This window comes from Euleptes europaea, chromosome 14, assembly GCF_029931775.1.
Source record: "Euleptes europaea isolate rEulEur1 chromosome 14, rEulEur1.hap1, whole genome shotgun sequence".
Classification (NCBI taxonomy): domain Eukaryota; kingdom Metazoa; phylum Chordata; class Lepidosauria; order Squamata; family Sphaerodactylidae; genus Euleptes; species Euleptes europaea.
In genome coordinates this window covers 43,180,797-43,198,409 of record NC_079325.1, presented here as the reverse complement: position 1 = coordinate 43,198,409, position 17,613 = coordinate 43,180,797, and the positions used below count along the sequence as shown (strand labels likewise).

At 43.3% G+C, this 17,613-nt stretch overlaps 1 protein-coding gene across 4 annotated transcripts in view; it reads right to left on the bottom strand.

Annotated features, from left to right (window-relative positions):
* The window catches only part of EHMT1 (euchromatic histone lysine methyltransferase 1), a 154,818-nt gene that overhangs the window by 90,714 nt on the left and 46,491 nt on the right, over positions 1-17,613 (bottom strand). Inside the window, exon 1 of one of the 4 annotated variants that reach the window (XM_056860367.1) lies at positions 8,020-8,039. The exons of the other annotated variants lie outside the window; for them this stretch is intronic. The gene's annotated coding sequence lies outside the window, so the exon portion shown is untranslated. Of the gene's footprint in view, positions 1-8,019; positions 8,040-17,613 lie in introns of those variants that run through there. 4 annotated transcript variants of the gene reach the window in all.

Genomic DNA, 17,613 nt, shown 5'->3' with positions numbered 1-17,613 from the left:
TGGATACCATTGCCGATACAATATGAAGCAAGCTTGGTAGTTTCAAAGTTGTAATTAATGCTTTCTAGGGGATGATCCCTAGAGAAACTATAGGTTTTATTGATTTGTAAATGGGCCACCGAAGGGTAAAATCACAAATACTTATAATTTAAACAAATTAAGTTATGAATTCACCCAATCAAAACCAAAGCTAAAATTTGTATTTATATATGTCAGTTTCACATGGTGGGAGGATACCGTAATCACCAATCTTATTTGGAACGAATATGAATGGTTCGATGCTACAGAGACAGACAGTGAACTAAGGTACCCCACAGACATCCATGGACACAATTTAAATTTTGTCGAAATAAATGAGCGGACAACCACATCCAAGGCAAACCATACACTGTTCTTTGGGTATGCTAAAATTAGGGGAAAATAGGGAAGGTACTAAAGCAATTGACATGCTAAGGGAAGAACATCCTATTTTGAAAACATTTTTACTAATAATATTCTAATAAAAATAATTTCCACATAAAGTTTCAAATCAGTTTGAACATTTAAATCACACTAACTTTGTCCCCCTAATCAAATATTTCCGTTCCAGAATTTGTTACTACTGGGACATAAAATTAACCGGAGGTGTTTTTAAATACATTTACTAAGTATGTCAAAAATAAACATGGTAAAACAGTTTACGCTGTATTTAAGGGACTGGATAATTTTCCAGAATATTTTCTGGAAAAATTCTGATTTCTGCTTTTTCCAAAAAACCCACCTCATTGATTTCAGTGGGGGAGAGGTTCTGGCAGTCATGTTAAGCCTATTAGCACGCCAGCTGCTGTTGTGGAAACTGGCTTTTCCACACCACAATTCCCAAGAAAATTAAGCAGTCACGCACCACACCATACGGAACACCACACCCAACAAACCTACACTACCAAACCATTCACACTGGGAGGTCTCTTCTTCTCTAAGAACTTCCCCGATACCCTGGATGTGTTTCAGACTTCCCAAGCTGGCACATCTGATGCCAACAACCCAGGAATACCTGGCTGTGAGAGAAGACAAAATCACCAGGGCTGAGGTTTCGGCAAGCCTATACAAAGTGGGGCCCTGTCAGTTGAAGTCAAAACAACTGATACTCCAACGGAGAAGATTCTTCAGCTGCCTAGAATACATAAATGGGACTAGGATAGTCATGAGACCCATAGGAATTGGCCAACTCACACCTGAGTTGCTATTCAAATTTCACTTGAAATGAAATTTGAACCCAATCTCAAGGGTGGGGTGTTCTTGAGGTGAAACATTTGAGGAAAGCTGTATATATTTCAATGAGTCAGGGAAAAAATTCAATGGATTCCATGCATCTTCTAACCGATCTATGATTTCCTGTATAACTATGTACCCAAGAGTCACAGAGAGCCACCTTGCATCGTGGATGGTAAAGGGTTGGTGCTGATGGTACCAGTGGAATTTAAATATTAGAGAAAGCAGCAAATCAGATCCAGCTGTAAAGGTAGAAAACAACTGCTCTGCAAGTATCTTCATGATCAACAAGGGAGGAAAAATACACCACCAGTGATATTCTGCATATCTTATTTGCTTGGACCAGTGTCTTTAACTAGTGCGTTGGGACCCTCAGGTGTATCACACAGTCTGCTCTATGGAGGGTCACACCAGTGACACTGCTATCGTTTCTGGTTGTTTAGATTTCTTTCTTAAAGTGACAAAGGAAGAAATCAGATGCAGACAGAATTCCTTTTATATTTAAATAGCTGTGGCAGCTGCAGATTGTTACTGAGATCAGAAAAGCCACACCTGCCAAAATTCTCTTTTCTATAAGAAAATTTGCATCTGGCTGCTGTATAAAGAGTAAGATGGAAACAAAGGTTCCAAAAAGCAGCAGAGTCCCATGTTAGGGAAGGGGCCATGGTTCTATACTACAGCTCATGCTTTTGCTTGCATGAGGTCCTAGGTTCAACCCCTGTCATCTCCAGTTAAAGGGTTTGGGGTAGCCAATACTGGGAAAGACTCTTCTCTACCTGAGACCTCGGAGAACTGCTGTCAAATTAGACAATGCTAAGGTAGAAGGACCCGTTTTCTGACAACTTCATATTTATTTATTTACTTCATTTATACCCTGCCTTTCTCTACAATAAAGAGCCCCGTGGCGCAGACTGGTAAGCTGCAGTACTGCAGTCAAAAGCTCTGCTCATGACCTGAGTTCGATCCCGACGGAAGTGGGTTTCAGGTAGCCGGCTCAGGGTTGACTCAGCCTTCCATCCTTCCAAGGTCGGTAAAATGAGTACCCAGCTTGCTGGGGGTAAAGTGTAGATGACTGGGGAAGGCACTGGCAAACCACTCCATAAAACAAAGTCTTCCTAGTAAACGTTGTAAAGTGACCTCAGCCCATGGATCAGTAGTTGCCCGGTGCTTGCACAGGAGACTACCTTTACCCTTTACTTTCTCTCCAATGGGAACCCAAAGCAGCTTACATGTTAACCTCACAACAACCCTGGTAGGTAGGTTAGGCTGAGAGAGTGTGACTGGCCCAAGGTCACCCAGTGAGCTTCCATGTTGCAGGCTGGGCTTAAAACATGAGCTCTGATTTTTTTTTCCAATTCTCATTTCTACTGAGTAAATTTCAAGGCTGATCAATTAAAACCTGAACTTCATACCTAGCCTTATACCCTGAATATGACGCAGCACTGGGGCCCTTTATGACTTTGGAAATCCCAAATATTTCTCCTAAGCTGAAATATAATATCCTTAATATTTTTATACCCTTAATGCAGGTAAAAATCAAAACCACCCAATTCAGACTAAATCTTCCCATCTAGTCTCCATTGTGCATTTGTAAGTGCTTTTAAGATGGGATCTAGTCCTGAAGTATTCCAACACTAGTATTTAAGTTGCTGTAAGACTCCTTTATGTTTTGTTACAACAGAGTAATGTCGCTAGTCCTCTGGAAGTTGTCACCCTAGAAAAGCAGTTGTTTTTTTAAAGCAGCATGTTTTGAAAGGGTACTTTAAAAAGAGTATTTGTTTTGAAGTAATAGATACAAAATTTGCCTGCAAAGATTTTTATCTTTAAATTCTTTTCACTTTTCTACAATATCCTTTCTGTAAGTTCCAGAGCTCACTATTACACCGCAAATTTAGTCTACCCAGTTCCAAAGCAAAAAAGCTGGAATTCTACCAATGAGACAAGTACACTTAGTACTCATATCAGCATAATAGGTTCAGTTAAATTAAGCACGTTCAGTTGAAAGGTAGTTTCAAGGAGTTGGGGTGACAGGGAAAGAGGATTAGTTTCATGAGAGCCAGAGTGGTGTAGTGGTAAAGAGCGGTGGTTTGGAGCAGTGGACTCTGATCTGGAGAACCGGGTTTGATTCCCCACTCCTCCACATGAGCGGCGGAGGCTCATCTGGTGAACTGGATTTGTTTCCCCACTCCTACACAAGAAGCCAGCTGGGTGACCTTGGCCAAGTCACACTCTCTCAGCCCCACTTACCTCACATGGTGTCTATTGGGAGGGGAAGGTGATTGTAAGCAGGTTTGATTCTTCCTTAAGTGGTAGAGAAAGTCAGCATATAAAAACCAACTCCTCCTTCTCCTCTTCTTCTATCAATCAGTTAAAATAGCAGCCAGGGTACAGCTAACTGTTGGACCAGAAAAGAGCAGGTATGCTTCCTGTGGTGATGCAGATCCAAAAGATTTAACCCACATTTAGCCATTGCAAAAGAAATCTCGAAGTCTGCCCATCACCCATGGAACTAGAGGAGATCTACAGATGCACACAGGAGCAAGTACATCACTTTCAACAGCTGCCACACAAGCACAGTCTGGTTCTGGCTGGCCTGACCTCTTCTCCACCAGTTGCTTCTTCTAGCACTGCCACCACCAGTAAGTGTGGCTACTTCCTTACCCTCCCTAAGCCTGGCTTCAGCTGGGGAGGGCTGGCTAGAAGTTGAAATAATAAATAATTAAATAAACGAACCATTATGTCGCTTCTGTTCAAAGAAAATGCAGCCGTGTTGCCAAGAGATCCCCCCCCCTTTATCACTACTGCAAAAAGTCTACCTGCCTGTTGAGCATATGCCTGGGACGAGCCACACAGCGACCAAACAAAAGAGGAGCAAGCAGTGATTCCTGGAGACCAGAGAGGAAGGAGCATCTTTAAAAACCAGGGAGCGTTTTGAGCAAACAACTCGTTATCTTCTTTCATGCACACTGACTTTACTGGATGTCTCAGTAAATATTCACAGATGCACACTGAAGCAATTTGCTTTCAAGAGCGACAAAGGGTCGGTTCGCATGTAAAATTTGTCCAGCTTGGCCTCTTCAAGCACATGCAATCACATGCAGACAGGTAACATGTGACTCTGCAGTTCTTTGGTTGCTGCACAAATATGCTCAAGGGCAGTATCTGTGGTTATAGAAGATCCAGAACTGCAGCTGTCATGAAGTATCAGCATGCTGTGGATTTGTACAATACCTTTCCCCGTTCAATCACATTCTCAGGGAGAACCAGGATTGATCACGTGGAGAAGTAGTTCTTGTGGACTCTTGACCGTGAGTTAACAGATCGGCATTTTTAAAAGGCAATGGATATTTACTGTAAATTTAGACATAACATTCAACTGGGGGGGGGGGGAATAACCATTTTCCATTTCCCAGAAAGAAGCAAATGCTGCTATCACTAGCTGGAACATAAACCAATGTTCTTTTGGTTAAGTCAAAAGTTTTTTTTTTAATGCAAACCCAAAGAAGGCCCAGATGACTCCTGCTACCAACCAGCAGAAACCATAAAGGAACAACTGCACTCAACACAAGCATGAAGAAAAGCACAAACAAACCTCCTCTTCCAAGTTTATGCCCATGGAGAATGTATTCCCCTCAGCATCACCAGTCATTCTATAAAAGAGGACCCCATTTCATTTGCAAGAGGTTGCATGTCACGTGCTTTCTAAATAAAGCCTTAGCATCAGCCTCAGTTAAAAGGCCTCTGTCCATGTCTGTCCGATTGCTGCAGCTCAGGATCTTGGAGATCTGAGACCCCTTCTAACTAAATCAAGTTGACTCTAAGACTGGGAGATATAATTCAAAATTCAGTTGCCTGGATATATCCAGGGGCCTGAGTCTTTCTTAGCTATGGCCTCTCGCTGGGACAGGCTTGGAGATATACAGCAGGCCCGGAAGACAAAGCAAACCATAACCAAGGCACTTAAGTTTTCCTAGCCTTTCATTTTCAAAATCCTCATTCCAGATTCTAGATGCTTTCAAAAGAGAATTCAAAGAGTGAGCAAGGCCCCTTGCTCATGTGGGCTATCACCAGGAACCACACAAAAAGGCTCTCCTGTCCCTCTTAAGACTTTCTGTCAGCCACGCATACATACACTGGGAGCATCGTTTACAGCCATTCACCCAAAAGGTCCTTTTGTACAGTCACCATTTCCCCCCTTCCAACATTTTCTTTCCACTATCAGACAAGAGCCAAAACCCAACAGCAGTTTAACCATGCCTCTTTGTCCTGGAGGGAGAAACGAGAGGAGGAAGGGACAAAAACCAAACCAAACCCTAGACAACTTTTGAAGGATCAAGGAGGCTACAGTTGCAGGATTGCTACCCTGTATCCACAATCTTTGCAATAGCCAAGGATTCAACCTCCCTTCTTCTTGATCAGAAAATATCAACTGCACCAATGTTTTCAGCCTGAAGGTTAGTCACAGGAAGAAGGGGGGAAAAAAACAGAGCCATGAAGAACCCTACACTCTACCCCACAAATGACACACACACTTTCACAATCCCTCAAAAATCAGCAACATTCTCCAGTGCCCCATCCACTTCCTTCCAGCACACCCCCAAGCCCACCCAACCGTGTTCCCAGCAACTCTGATGCAAGTGTCAGTACCTCCATTTTTCCCCCTTAAATGCAAAGCAAACTTCCCTTTTTGCTCACACTCCACCATGCCCCAATCTGTCGGCTCCTGATTGGCAGAGAAATCTTATACCCAACCCTCCCAAGCAGAGAAATGTCTGCTTTAGCAGCACTCCCAACAAAAGCCAACTGCCAAGCAAGGGCTGCTTCAGAATAAAAGTCTCTCAATCGCTCTCTTTTTTCCTCCTCCCCTCCACCCTCTTTCCTGCAGCCGTCTGTCTCCATTCTCCTGCCTACAACAGAGTGATTATTAATCTTCAGGCGCTACAGAGTCTTCAACAAAGGTTAGGCACCAGAACCCATACAGCATTATACACACATTATGCACACACGTTTTCAAGAGAAGGGAAATCACTGCATCTTAAAAAAAAAAAAGAAGAAGAACAACCCAGTGCTGATGAGACTCATTTGAAAGGGCCTTTTTTTTTTAAGGAGGAGGGGAAGAGGACAACCCCAAGGCTAAAGACTCAACAGCAAATTCTGCGTCTTGGCCATCCCTGCTACTGGAGAACTAGGAAGAACGTTCCAGATCCCCAAGAGCCAAAGGCATGGTTTGAAGCTAGCCAGATGCTGAAGCTGGGTCTTTAAGCCCTTGAAATAATCAGTACAGGAACAACCAGCTCCATCAGGTTCTAATGAGGACACAGAAAGGCAGCAGCACGTGCATTTTGATATCATGGCACGGCTTCCACTGGCCTTCTCTCCTCCCTCCCTCCCCTCCCTCTAATTCCCAGAGGACCAGACAATTGCATCAGAAACCAGGTTGCCTGCATGCAGGCGAGAAGAGGCTTAATATACTAGCCCGGCCAGCCAATCTGTCTCGGTTTTTAGAATTTACTGCATGGGAGAAACAGTGAACCTGAAGAAATGCTCCCTTTCCTTTTAGCCGAAATAGATCAACCCATGGAAAGGATATAAATCAAGGGACGGTTTAACCTCCAGCTGTGCAGGGCATTGTCCAGAATTCTATTCTGTCCCCAGCTAGAGCAGTATCTGCAGCACTGATCTGTATTCAGGAGGACAAAGGCAGCAGAAGAATGGTTCCAAATGGCCTAGAAAACCCCACCATTGCAAGCTTCACAACTCCTAGACTACCCATTCCTTCCGTTTGCTTGCAATCTCCTCCTCTGCTTAATACATCTCCTGGGTCTGCTACCTTGCCCAGACTCAAGCCACACCTCCTCAACCCAACACCCACCTTAATCGCACACAAAAACCCTCCAAAGATTTGCTTCACTGTCAAAGCAATTGTTCACTTACCGTGTAAAGACAGCCAAAGCTTGCAATATGTACCGGAGCCAAGAACTGGTAGGCAAGCCCTTAACAATATGATGCAACTTCAGCAGCTGAATAGTCAAACAAAACGGCACCCTCTATGCCCAGATCGAAAATTTTAAAATATCACCTCCCTAACATTGGCGCGGAAGGGGAAAGAAAGAGAGGAAACCAGGGAAGCAAAGCATTTCCAACACCATTATTAACCAAATAATTATTAAAACCAGTTTCAGAGAGGGGGTTTGGATAGGCATTTGGAGAGCTGAGCCCCAGTCGCATTCCACACCAAGGGTGCCTGAAATAATCTTGCAAAAGGAGGCTACCATTTCCCCAGGCTGTTCTCAAGCTCTGGCCATCTCCTTACAGGCAGCTGAGCAAGCTACGGCCAAAGCCTATCTTCTCCTGTTCTCAGGTGAGAATTTTTTTGTTCAAAGTTTAGCAAGCATTTCAGGAGGATGGCTCAAGGAGGCTGTCCTTCTCTCCAGCAAATGAGGCTTTCATCCTTTCAATCTACCTTGCCTATAGCAGCTATACAGTAATCCTCCCAAAAAGGAAGGTATAAAAACACAGTAACAGCCAGAAGCCTGTTAAGAGGGATTTTTAAAACAGCTATTACAATCCCTAATGCAAAATCCCATACCCAAACCCCAAAGTCAGAAGATCATCACCTTTCATAGATGCATTATTCAGAACTACCATCTTTTCTTCTGATTACCTGGAAGGGGGGGGAAGAGACAGCCAGAGTCCTCCAGAGTATAAGGCTGCTATCCTAAGCACACTTACCTGAAAGCAAGTCTCAATTAAATGAATGGGACTTACTTATGTGTAAACATGCTTAGGATCAGAATGCCTGCCTGGCAATCTAGCATCATGCACAGCGTAGGCTGCGCTCTCTTGATGACGGGAAATTGTCCACTTTGGAAACATCAAACCCCTAGAAGACCTACAAGAGTAACAAAAATAACATGTTATGAAGAGCTGAGGTCAAGCAAATCAGATCATTTAGCTCAAGGAATTTCCAAAATATATACATCTGCCTTAGCTTTTCCAGTTTGCCCTTTCATAAATCAGAACACACACACACCCAAAAATTAATCAGAGTCATCCCGCACAATCCAAGCTTCAGATTAGGATTGAGATGGTGACAAAGACAGACAGTCAAAAAATGGCCCTCGTCCCCACCCCAAATGTGTTTCTGACGGTGGGGAGCAGAAGGTGTCATCCAAGTATCAGACTCTCGTCCAAAACAAATTGGAATCAAAGAAAAAGACTGTAAAGGCGGGAATTAGTAGCATGAGGACAAGAAATAGAGAAAGAAACAGCTCTTAAGGGCCTACCCATTGCCAAGGAACAACAACGCTTTGCTCCTTTTTTGGAAAAGCTAAAACAAAAACAAAAAACAAGACAAAGTCAGCAGCCCCAGATCCTATAAGGGCAGCAGGTCCTATAAAGCTCTCAGACAAAAGCCTACAAGGCCTTGTCCCAGAAGTCTGGTTTCTGCTCTGTCATGGGGGATGGAGCCTGGCCTTTCCCTTCCATCCCAAAAATTGCTCTGAATTAGATCATCTCGTTCAGATCACCTCCCCCTACAGGCTGCTTCTGAGCATGCTCGGCTCAGCTGTGCACTGCCATTTCATAACTGCATTGTTTACAGACACACAACGACCTGCCATTTTTTGACAGTAAAACAGAACCTGGTATTTGCAACATGACGAGAGCCTTTCCGTTCACTTCACAGGCCTGTTCGGGCCACAGCTCTTTCCTTACGGTCAGGAAGAGAATCCAAGTCCCTAGCTAGAAAGGGGGGGGGGAGATTGGGGGGAGATTTTGTTGTTGTTGTATTGTTTTTAAAGGAGAATGCATTTTAGGTGCAAACCGACTTTCTTTTCTTTCTTTCTTTTTAATCAGTTCTTTAGGAAGCACAAGCTGCAGTCCTTCTCTTGAAAGAAGTGAAGATATCCAGGTGGTATTTCCTTTTGTGGCTGCTGCTAATAATACCACCCCTCTGATGCCTTCCACTGGGGAGGGGAGAAAGGGGGGCTGGGAAGATGCTATTTCCCTTCAACAAATGGATTTGTTTCATCCCAACACACATACACTTGCCTCTTCAAATGCAAGCCACAACACTTCTGTGAAGACGTAGAGGACATTTCCAATTTGGCAGATGAATTCCATGGCAAGCCCTACAAGGTAGCCAGTAGCAGTCTGCTCTAGATGCGGATAGTCCCTCCTGCCAGATCTAACACTTCGTGATGAAACTAACAACAAAAAAATCCACAGATTCTATCACCCTTGAGAAAAGAAGATCAGGTAAGCAGCATTTTAGGGAACGGTTTTTCTATGAAGTTGCTTTCCTACTTCCTCTTGCAAATTAATTTAATGATCAACAGAACAGTTTGCAACAGGAAAAAGTGGGAAACACTACAGCAATTTCCAGAAACATTTTGGGTACAAGTATCTCTAAAACCACCATATGTGCACGCACACACGCAAGCGTACACACACACAATTGGGCTGGCTTATTAAATGTCTGTTCATTTATGAATTGATGAAGCTGCCTATAGTGAGCCAGACTATTGGCTCACCTAACTCAGCTCTGTGTATCTTGACTGGCAGCAGCTCTCCAGGGTCTCAGGCAGAGAAAAGAGTCCAGTCCTGCGGTCTGAAGCCCTTTAATTGGAGATGCCAGGGATTGAACCTAGCACCTTCTACATCCACCAAACAGCCTCAACCTCTCCCCATTTAAGACGATTGGCCAGTGTTAGGCACACTGAATCTGCTAGCCCTTCCAAGTGAGCATTTTATCAAGGCAGCACAGCTGTCAAAGGCAACCAACTCTGCATCACGCAAGCCTCAAAACAGCCAGAAGACCAAACCAAGGTCACACCTCAAGCAGAAAGTTGGGAGAAAGAGACACAAGTTCCTTATGCAGTGCGTGAAAAGCAAAGGTGGCAGGGGTCAAAATTTCTAGGCCACCCACTAAATCAGTGGTCATCAGCCCATAGAAAACAGTGTTGTACATACCTGTAACTTTTGTACATCGATTGGTCTTTTGTGCAGGCACACAAGGGAACTGCGCACGTGCAGGCCAGCTGCAGTGGACAGAGTAGAAAGTTTCTCAAAGGATCAGCTCCAAAAGGTGCGCTCCCCCTCCATATGTGTCTGAGCCTTAATGGCTTTTCCCACCCAAAAGGACACGACAGAGGGGCAGGGGAGCACTCTTCCCTACGTATTTGTAGCTTTGAGCGTTTCTTCAGTTGCCATCTGAGGTGATTTTCTTCTTTTTGCTCGTGGATCTCGCTTTGTTTTTTTCTTATCTTTAATTTTGGCATTGTTCGAGAAGTGACAGTCCTGCAGCACGAAGATGGCATCCAACAACGAACATGCCGATTGTTTGTTCTGCCTGGACAGGGGGCATGTGATGGCTTCTTGCCATGCCTGTGGCCTGTTCACCCCCAAGGCCAGGCAGGAGAGGGCCTCGAGGTTGAAGGCTTTGTTGTACAAAAAAAAAAAAAATCCCTGAGGCCCTATCAGTTCAGCCAAGGAGACCTCGATCCCCCTTGGGGTCCTCTATGCCCCTGCCTCCAGTGAAACCAGAGCTAGCATTGGGTGGTCAATGGGCCTCCTCGGAGCTGCCCATAAAGAAAGCCCAAGAAGAAAAGCAAACATACCACCTCTGCAGCAAAGTCCTCTTCGAAGGACAACTTTGCTATTTCGAAATCAACTGGGGGCCCTCATGGTGAAGCCAGGCACCTGCTTTGGGTGCACATCTTGACTGCTTGTCACTGAGGTCCCCTCAGTGCCAACGCTCTCTGTTGATCATACTTACCTTTCCATCGCCGCTGAACATGCTTTGGCTTTTTTACTCTTGCCCAGGGTTAGGGCCATTCAGAAATTGGTGACCAAATTTACTAACAATACGGAAATTACTAGGCCTCATGGCCTCCACGACTGTTGTTGTGCCATACGCCAGGCTGCATACGAGACCACTGCAGAACTGGTTTATTAGAGCTTTTAGGATTAACGTTGACCCTCAATAGTAGAGGCTCTCTGTGCCCAGGTCCATCGTCAGATCCTCTGTCTTGGTGGTCCTCTGAACCTAACACATTGGTAGATGTCCTTTTGGGGGGAACATCTCACGCTCTCCAGCTTTTCACCAATCCCTCTCTAGGGTCTTGGGAAGCTCACTGTGGTAGCCATTCTGTAAAGGGTAGGTGGTCGCCTAGGGAATCTACCTTACACATCACTTTCCACTCTATTCTCCATGGCTGGCCTGTGCATGGCAGTTCCCATGTGTGGCTGCACAGAAGCCATGATGATGAACTGAACCTTCTGATGGATCATGGAGCCCCACCTGCAGGGCTGTGAGTCCCAGTAGCTGTTTTTGTTGCTTTCTCAAAAGACATTGCTTGCTGCTAAAGAGCAAGAATGCTATGCCTCCTGCATTGCTTTGCATGCATGCTGAGCAGGACAGCAAAACAGTCACCCAGAGGTGGAAATGATTCCTTTTTAGCCTAGGCAGGTTCAGAGAGTCTAGTTCCTCCCTGCCATGTGGTTCTATGTCATGTGACTTCCTGCTGCATGCTTGCAGCTCAGTGGATCCCCATTGCTGCCTGGGGTTAGAGACGAATCTCAAGTCCTCGAAGACTTTAATTTAAAAGGGGGAAGAGAATCAATTTTCAAGATTTATTTAGTGGCACATCTTTGTAGAATTCAGAATAATCTTTCAGGCTTTCTCCAGATGTGCTTGCAACAGCTCCCAAATCTTTACGCTGATCTCTGGAGCCTGCAAATGTAATGGAATTTGCTACCATGTGATGTGGTGATGCCCAGATGTCTTTATAAGAAGACCAGGCAACCTGATGGATGATAGGTCCATCAATAGCTATTGGTCATGATAGCTCAAGAGAACTTCCAAAGACAGAATGCCACGGAACACAATTTAATGGAGGAACATGAGAGGGACGATAGGAGAAAGGCTGTTGCCTTCATGTCCTGCTTGTTCGTTTCCCATAGCCAAATAGTTGGCTACTTTAGGAAATTGGATAGTGGACTAGATTAGCCTTTTAGTATGATCTAGCAGGGCTCTTCTTACATGAGAAGCAGAATGAAAAGTTGCATTTAAGAAGTGGCCCTGACCTGATCTCGTGAGATCTCAGAAGCTAAGCAGGGTCAGCCCTGGTTAGTATTTGGATGGGAGACCACCAAGGAAGTCCAGGGTTGCTGTGCAGAGGAAGGCACTGGCAAACCACCTCTGTTAGTCTCTTGCCTTGAAAACCCCATAAGGGGTCGCCATAAGTCGGCTGCGACTTGACGGCACTTTACACACACACAGTACATAGAAAAACCGCTCCGACACCCAATACCAGCACAAACTTACAAGTTGCAGAGATCTTTCCAGAAATGTTCATTGGAAAGCTTCTCACACCAAGCAACTAATGGGTGTTATTATTATTTTTGAAAACTGCCAGACACACACACAAGAAGTCGTGCCTATGGTGGGACCTTGCTTAATTTTACCATAAGAAAGCTTTAAATACTTTGATGGGGTGAAACAGAAGAACTACACCTCTAAACTTAATAAGTCCTGGAATCCTCATCTTATAAGAACTCCTGCAGACTGTAGCTCATATATACAACATGTTCAAACTGACATAAAAGGGCTTAATTTTCAGGGAGGAGTAGAGCGTTTTTTTTCACTACAGCTACAGAGTTGCTACAACCACCAATACTCTACAACACTATAATCAGATACTGGACTGCTTAATAAATTGGGGGAGGGGGGAGAGAGGGATGCTTCCACATATACCATTTTTGGCACCATGTCCATATCATCTGAATAAAGAACATAGGAATGGAAGGTGGAATGAAACATTTGGTAGGATGTCCTCCTGGCCCAGTTATTCTAAAAGATACTCTTGGGAAACCGGATACAAACTATGGGTCATGACTTGTTTGCCAGTCCTTTAACGTCTCTTGAACCAGCTGGTTTTCAACCTCTGGACTGTTTGTCACAGCCCTAAGGAAACCAGTACAGAGATAATGTAGGATGGAACTACACAATACAGGACAATGCATTTTTCTATTGCTTGCACCATATGGGTTTCAAATTAGTGATACCACAGTACAAGAAATAGAAAGGGTCAATCCATGCCATTACGACAATTGAGGGAGAGATCTAACTTGCTGCCTCTGAACTGTGCTGAAAGTCCGCACGCTCAAGAGACCCACTACGTCCTGCCTCAAAAAAATAGACTATCTTGATTAATACAAGCAGATGCATAAGCCAGCCTCTCAATCTCCCAAATACATTCTCAGGTAAACAGAACAATTTTTCACGTGATGATAGCAAACACGGTACAAGGATGGCACTGCACACTGAGGCTAAAGCTAACCCAGCAGGGTTGAGCATTCTTGAGAACCAAAGAAACAGAAATATAGTAAATAGTATGCTAATCACATCCTTTCTGAAACTTAGTGGTTAGATAAAGTTTGAAATATACTTTTAATAGAAAACTGATTTGCAGAGTAGTAATTTAGCAGTGCCACCCTAAGTAGAGTTATGTTTTGAGTCCATTGACTTCAATCGACTTCTAAGGTTTAACTTTGCTTAGGAGAGCACTGTTATGCAGGTGCAAACCAGGGCTGTTTATGGGACTTTGGGTCTGCTTGGGAGATGCTGAAGGTAGACCAAATTCATGGGTTACATAGTCCTCTTTGACTGAGGTTTCTCGAGGTTTATCTATAACACTTCTATATTTTACTAATAAGAATATTACAAACGTACTGTTGATTACTTCTCTTTCCATTTTCTTCTCCATTAAACTTTTATTATTGTTATGGGATTCATCTTTTTCATAAGCTTTTACTCAGAAGGTAATTGTTACTTTTTCTTTTATTATTCGTTGTTATACTTATTGCTATTATTTTTTCTGTTGGGTCAACTTTTGCACTGATCTCTTGTTTTAACAACAATTATAAATACTGCACGGAAGAAGAGAAAGGAGAACTAAAAAAAGAAAGAGAGGTTAGCCTTCTAGCATTTCAGCAAGGAGGAGCAAAACATTTTCAGCATACCCTTCCAGTTCAAGTGCCATTCAGACTTCCTGGGGCTCCTTGTGAGGTGACAAAATACATGATGCAAGGCAGAGCAGTTGTTTATCACCAAAACAGAAGATAAATGTAGAAAGTACACCAAGTCTAGGGATAAACAATCCCTATCAAACCAAATCAAGAACAATGGAAGCAATCCTATGTGTTTTATAGGGGGGGAGGGCTGGTCAACTGTTGGAAAATGGGATGAATCTGGCCATTTCACTTGGCCCACAGTATCCCTACCACCACATTTAAAATAATATGAAGCCTGCTCACAGTTTCATCCATATGGAAAATTATTTTCAGGTTTTAAGAGATTCTCTATAGACCAGGCTAAGAATGGAAAGAACAGTGCATATATTTCCTTTTTCCAAATATATACCTCATACAACTGGAAAAGAAAATTTCTATGTTGTTGGTATTTTTCTGGTTTTCTAAGACTTCCACTTTGCTTCTTTGTCAGAACTCTTAAAATTTTAAAAATATATACAGCAGCCTTAACTCTAGCGTGAAAGACTGGATATATTATCATCACAAAAGTATTAATTTCTCAATACCCTCAGTAATCAAGAGGAATGGTTATGAAATACGTTACTTCTTCATTCTGACCTAATGATAAATCCATGTTTAAACTATGGTTAATGCCACCAACTCTGGATATTACAAGACGTATATAACAAATCTCAATTTGTTTCTTGCCTCTTCTCTACTTCTCAGGAGGATTAAGATCTTCCCTATGTTACTTTTTCTCCTGCCAAGTAGCCATATCAAGCAGTGATATTCAGCAAACTGTGGTTTGTGAATAGAAGCATCATAAACCACAGTGAATTTATTTTTGTCTTCAAGTCACAGCTGACTTATGGCAACCCCATGGGGTTTTCAAGGCAAGAGATGATCAGAGGTGGTTTGCCATGGCCTGCCTCCACAATCATGCCCCTGATATTCCTTGGCGGTTCCCATTCAAACACCTGCCAGGGTCGAGGCTGAGAGCATGACTGGCCCAAAGCCACCCAGCAAGTTTCCATGCAGAGCAGGGATTTGAACCTGGGTTTCCCAGATTCTAGTTTGACACTTTAACCACTACACCGTGCTGGCTCTCACACAGTAGATAACAACCTGTGATTTAAAAACAAGCTACAAATATGAGTCTGAAATTCTGGTTTGGTGCCAACCAACAAACCCCCAATAACAAGCATTCAGACGTCACAACTAACTGCGGTTTGAGCAAACCACAGTTTATTGTGACATCAGAACACAGCCCATGTCTTTGACAAGAGGCCTAGAACAAGATTTTTGCCCCCATTAAATAAACATTATCTACAACTTTCTAGCCCAAGCCCCGGGCCTTGAATGAAGATGAACTGCCACCACCTCTAAAAAAGTTCAGTTCAAAACGAACTCTCCTGCGATAAACACATACACACACACCAACTTCGCATCCCGCAAAATATACAGCAGTAGGATTTCTTCATACAATCCATGGTTTTTAAGAATGCTTCTATTTAGGCAAAAATTAACCATTTCTACAGGCCCCTTTCCTCATCCTGGCCACCCAAAACCTTCTCTCCATTATGCAATACAGAAAAAAAAGAAGGTTCTGAAGGCAAATAGGAAATGACACATTAAAAAATACAGTTTAACCCTCTTCCCCTAGTTCCCAAAAACACACATCAAAATAAAAGCAGGTAAGCTTGAAACTGCTGACATTTGCAGAATTTCAGCTTTCTAAAACCGGCACCTTTGATTTGCTGCAGCCTCAGAGCTGTGAATAACATTCTACTGAACTAAATTGTCTCAGGGGGGGAAACACACACAAGAGAGTCAAGAAGGCTAGAGAAAGCAGCTGACTATGTTAATCCTTTAACCTTCCTCCAAAATGAGTCCCAGGCACCATTAAACGTTCTGCATCAACATTGGAGATGCATCTTTCGGCAGAGTTTGTTTCGTGTATGGGGCAACAGCAAAAATACACAAGTCCAGCCGCAATGATCTTCAACTGCCTTTCCAAGACCTTCTTCCTTTACTACCTGAAAACATGCCCACAATCATAATAAGGAAGGAATCTGCAACTTATGACATACCGGGAAGATGGGAGTTAGGAGTACCTGCAAGAGCAGCAAACTGACTTCTTTTTTGAGGCTCAAAGAGTTCCAGGTCCCAGATGGTCATGAGCCAGTGATAACAGTTTCTGCTCATGTGATAAAAAAAGCTCCTTCTACAGAATGAGCATGCTCAGTGGAGACCATTTCAGAGTGCCAGCGGCAGCCATTTCAAAGAGAACCTGCAAGCTTCAGGGCTTCCCTGCCTCTGGAGAGCCTGTTATTTCAAGCCACACAAGCACCCGACGACGCTGCCTCTCTCTAGTTACAATATGTGGTTAATCAAGATAATCTGTCCACATTCTGACATGACGCCAAGCCTCAGACGGATCACTTGCCTGAAAGGAAAGCAAAAGCATTTGGAAGGATGCAAGGCTTATTGTCAGTGGCCTTCAAGTTCTTGCAGAGACAAAAGGGTGCATCTTAGAATTAAAGATCCCAAAGCCACGATAAAAAAGGTAGATTTTTTAAAAAAAAAAAACCATCTCAAAATGAGTTTTTGGACACACCTCGCTGAAATGGAGAGCTGCATTTTACCCAATTTGAAAGATATTTTTTTTTGCTTCCTTCAATAGCAAGGCTTGAAAAACACATACAGTGATAATATTTTGGAACATGGGTGGGGCTAAATCAGAAACCCACATTGATCTGCCCTGAACGACAGGATGCCAATCAAGCCCTTACCCCCAGATTCATCTAACGTGACTGGAAGAAAAAAATTCAAAATAAGAAACTGTCAACTTTCTCAATGACTGGCAATTTGCCTCTATTTCCATTTACCAAGTTCCCCATAAGAAAACTGTTTGTTAAGGTTAAAGAAAGCATCACTGATGTAAAATAAGAGCAGCCACATATTTATATTGAAGCAAATACAATTATTTCCTCTGGTTTTTAGTATTCCCCTAATAAGGGGGAAGAGCTGGACAAGGGGGAGAAGAGTAAGTGTTGTGCAGAATGAATCTATCACTTTCCTAAAATAGCAAGCGTGCTGTCTTAAGAAATGAATGCAAGTAATTGTAAGCCAAATGATTGGTTCAAATGGGAAGAAGGGCTTCTGCATGGAGAGGGGTTAAAAATCTAGAGATGTAGGAATTGTTGCATTTACCAGCATCACGGCACCCCGACTCCTAGCTTAGGGGCCTTCTTTTAGCTTCTGCTAAGGTCTTGGAGTGTGCCATCCTACAGGATGTTTGCTTGTTTTTTAATCATCACATGCATG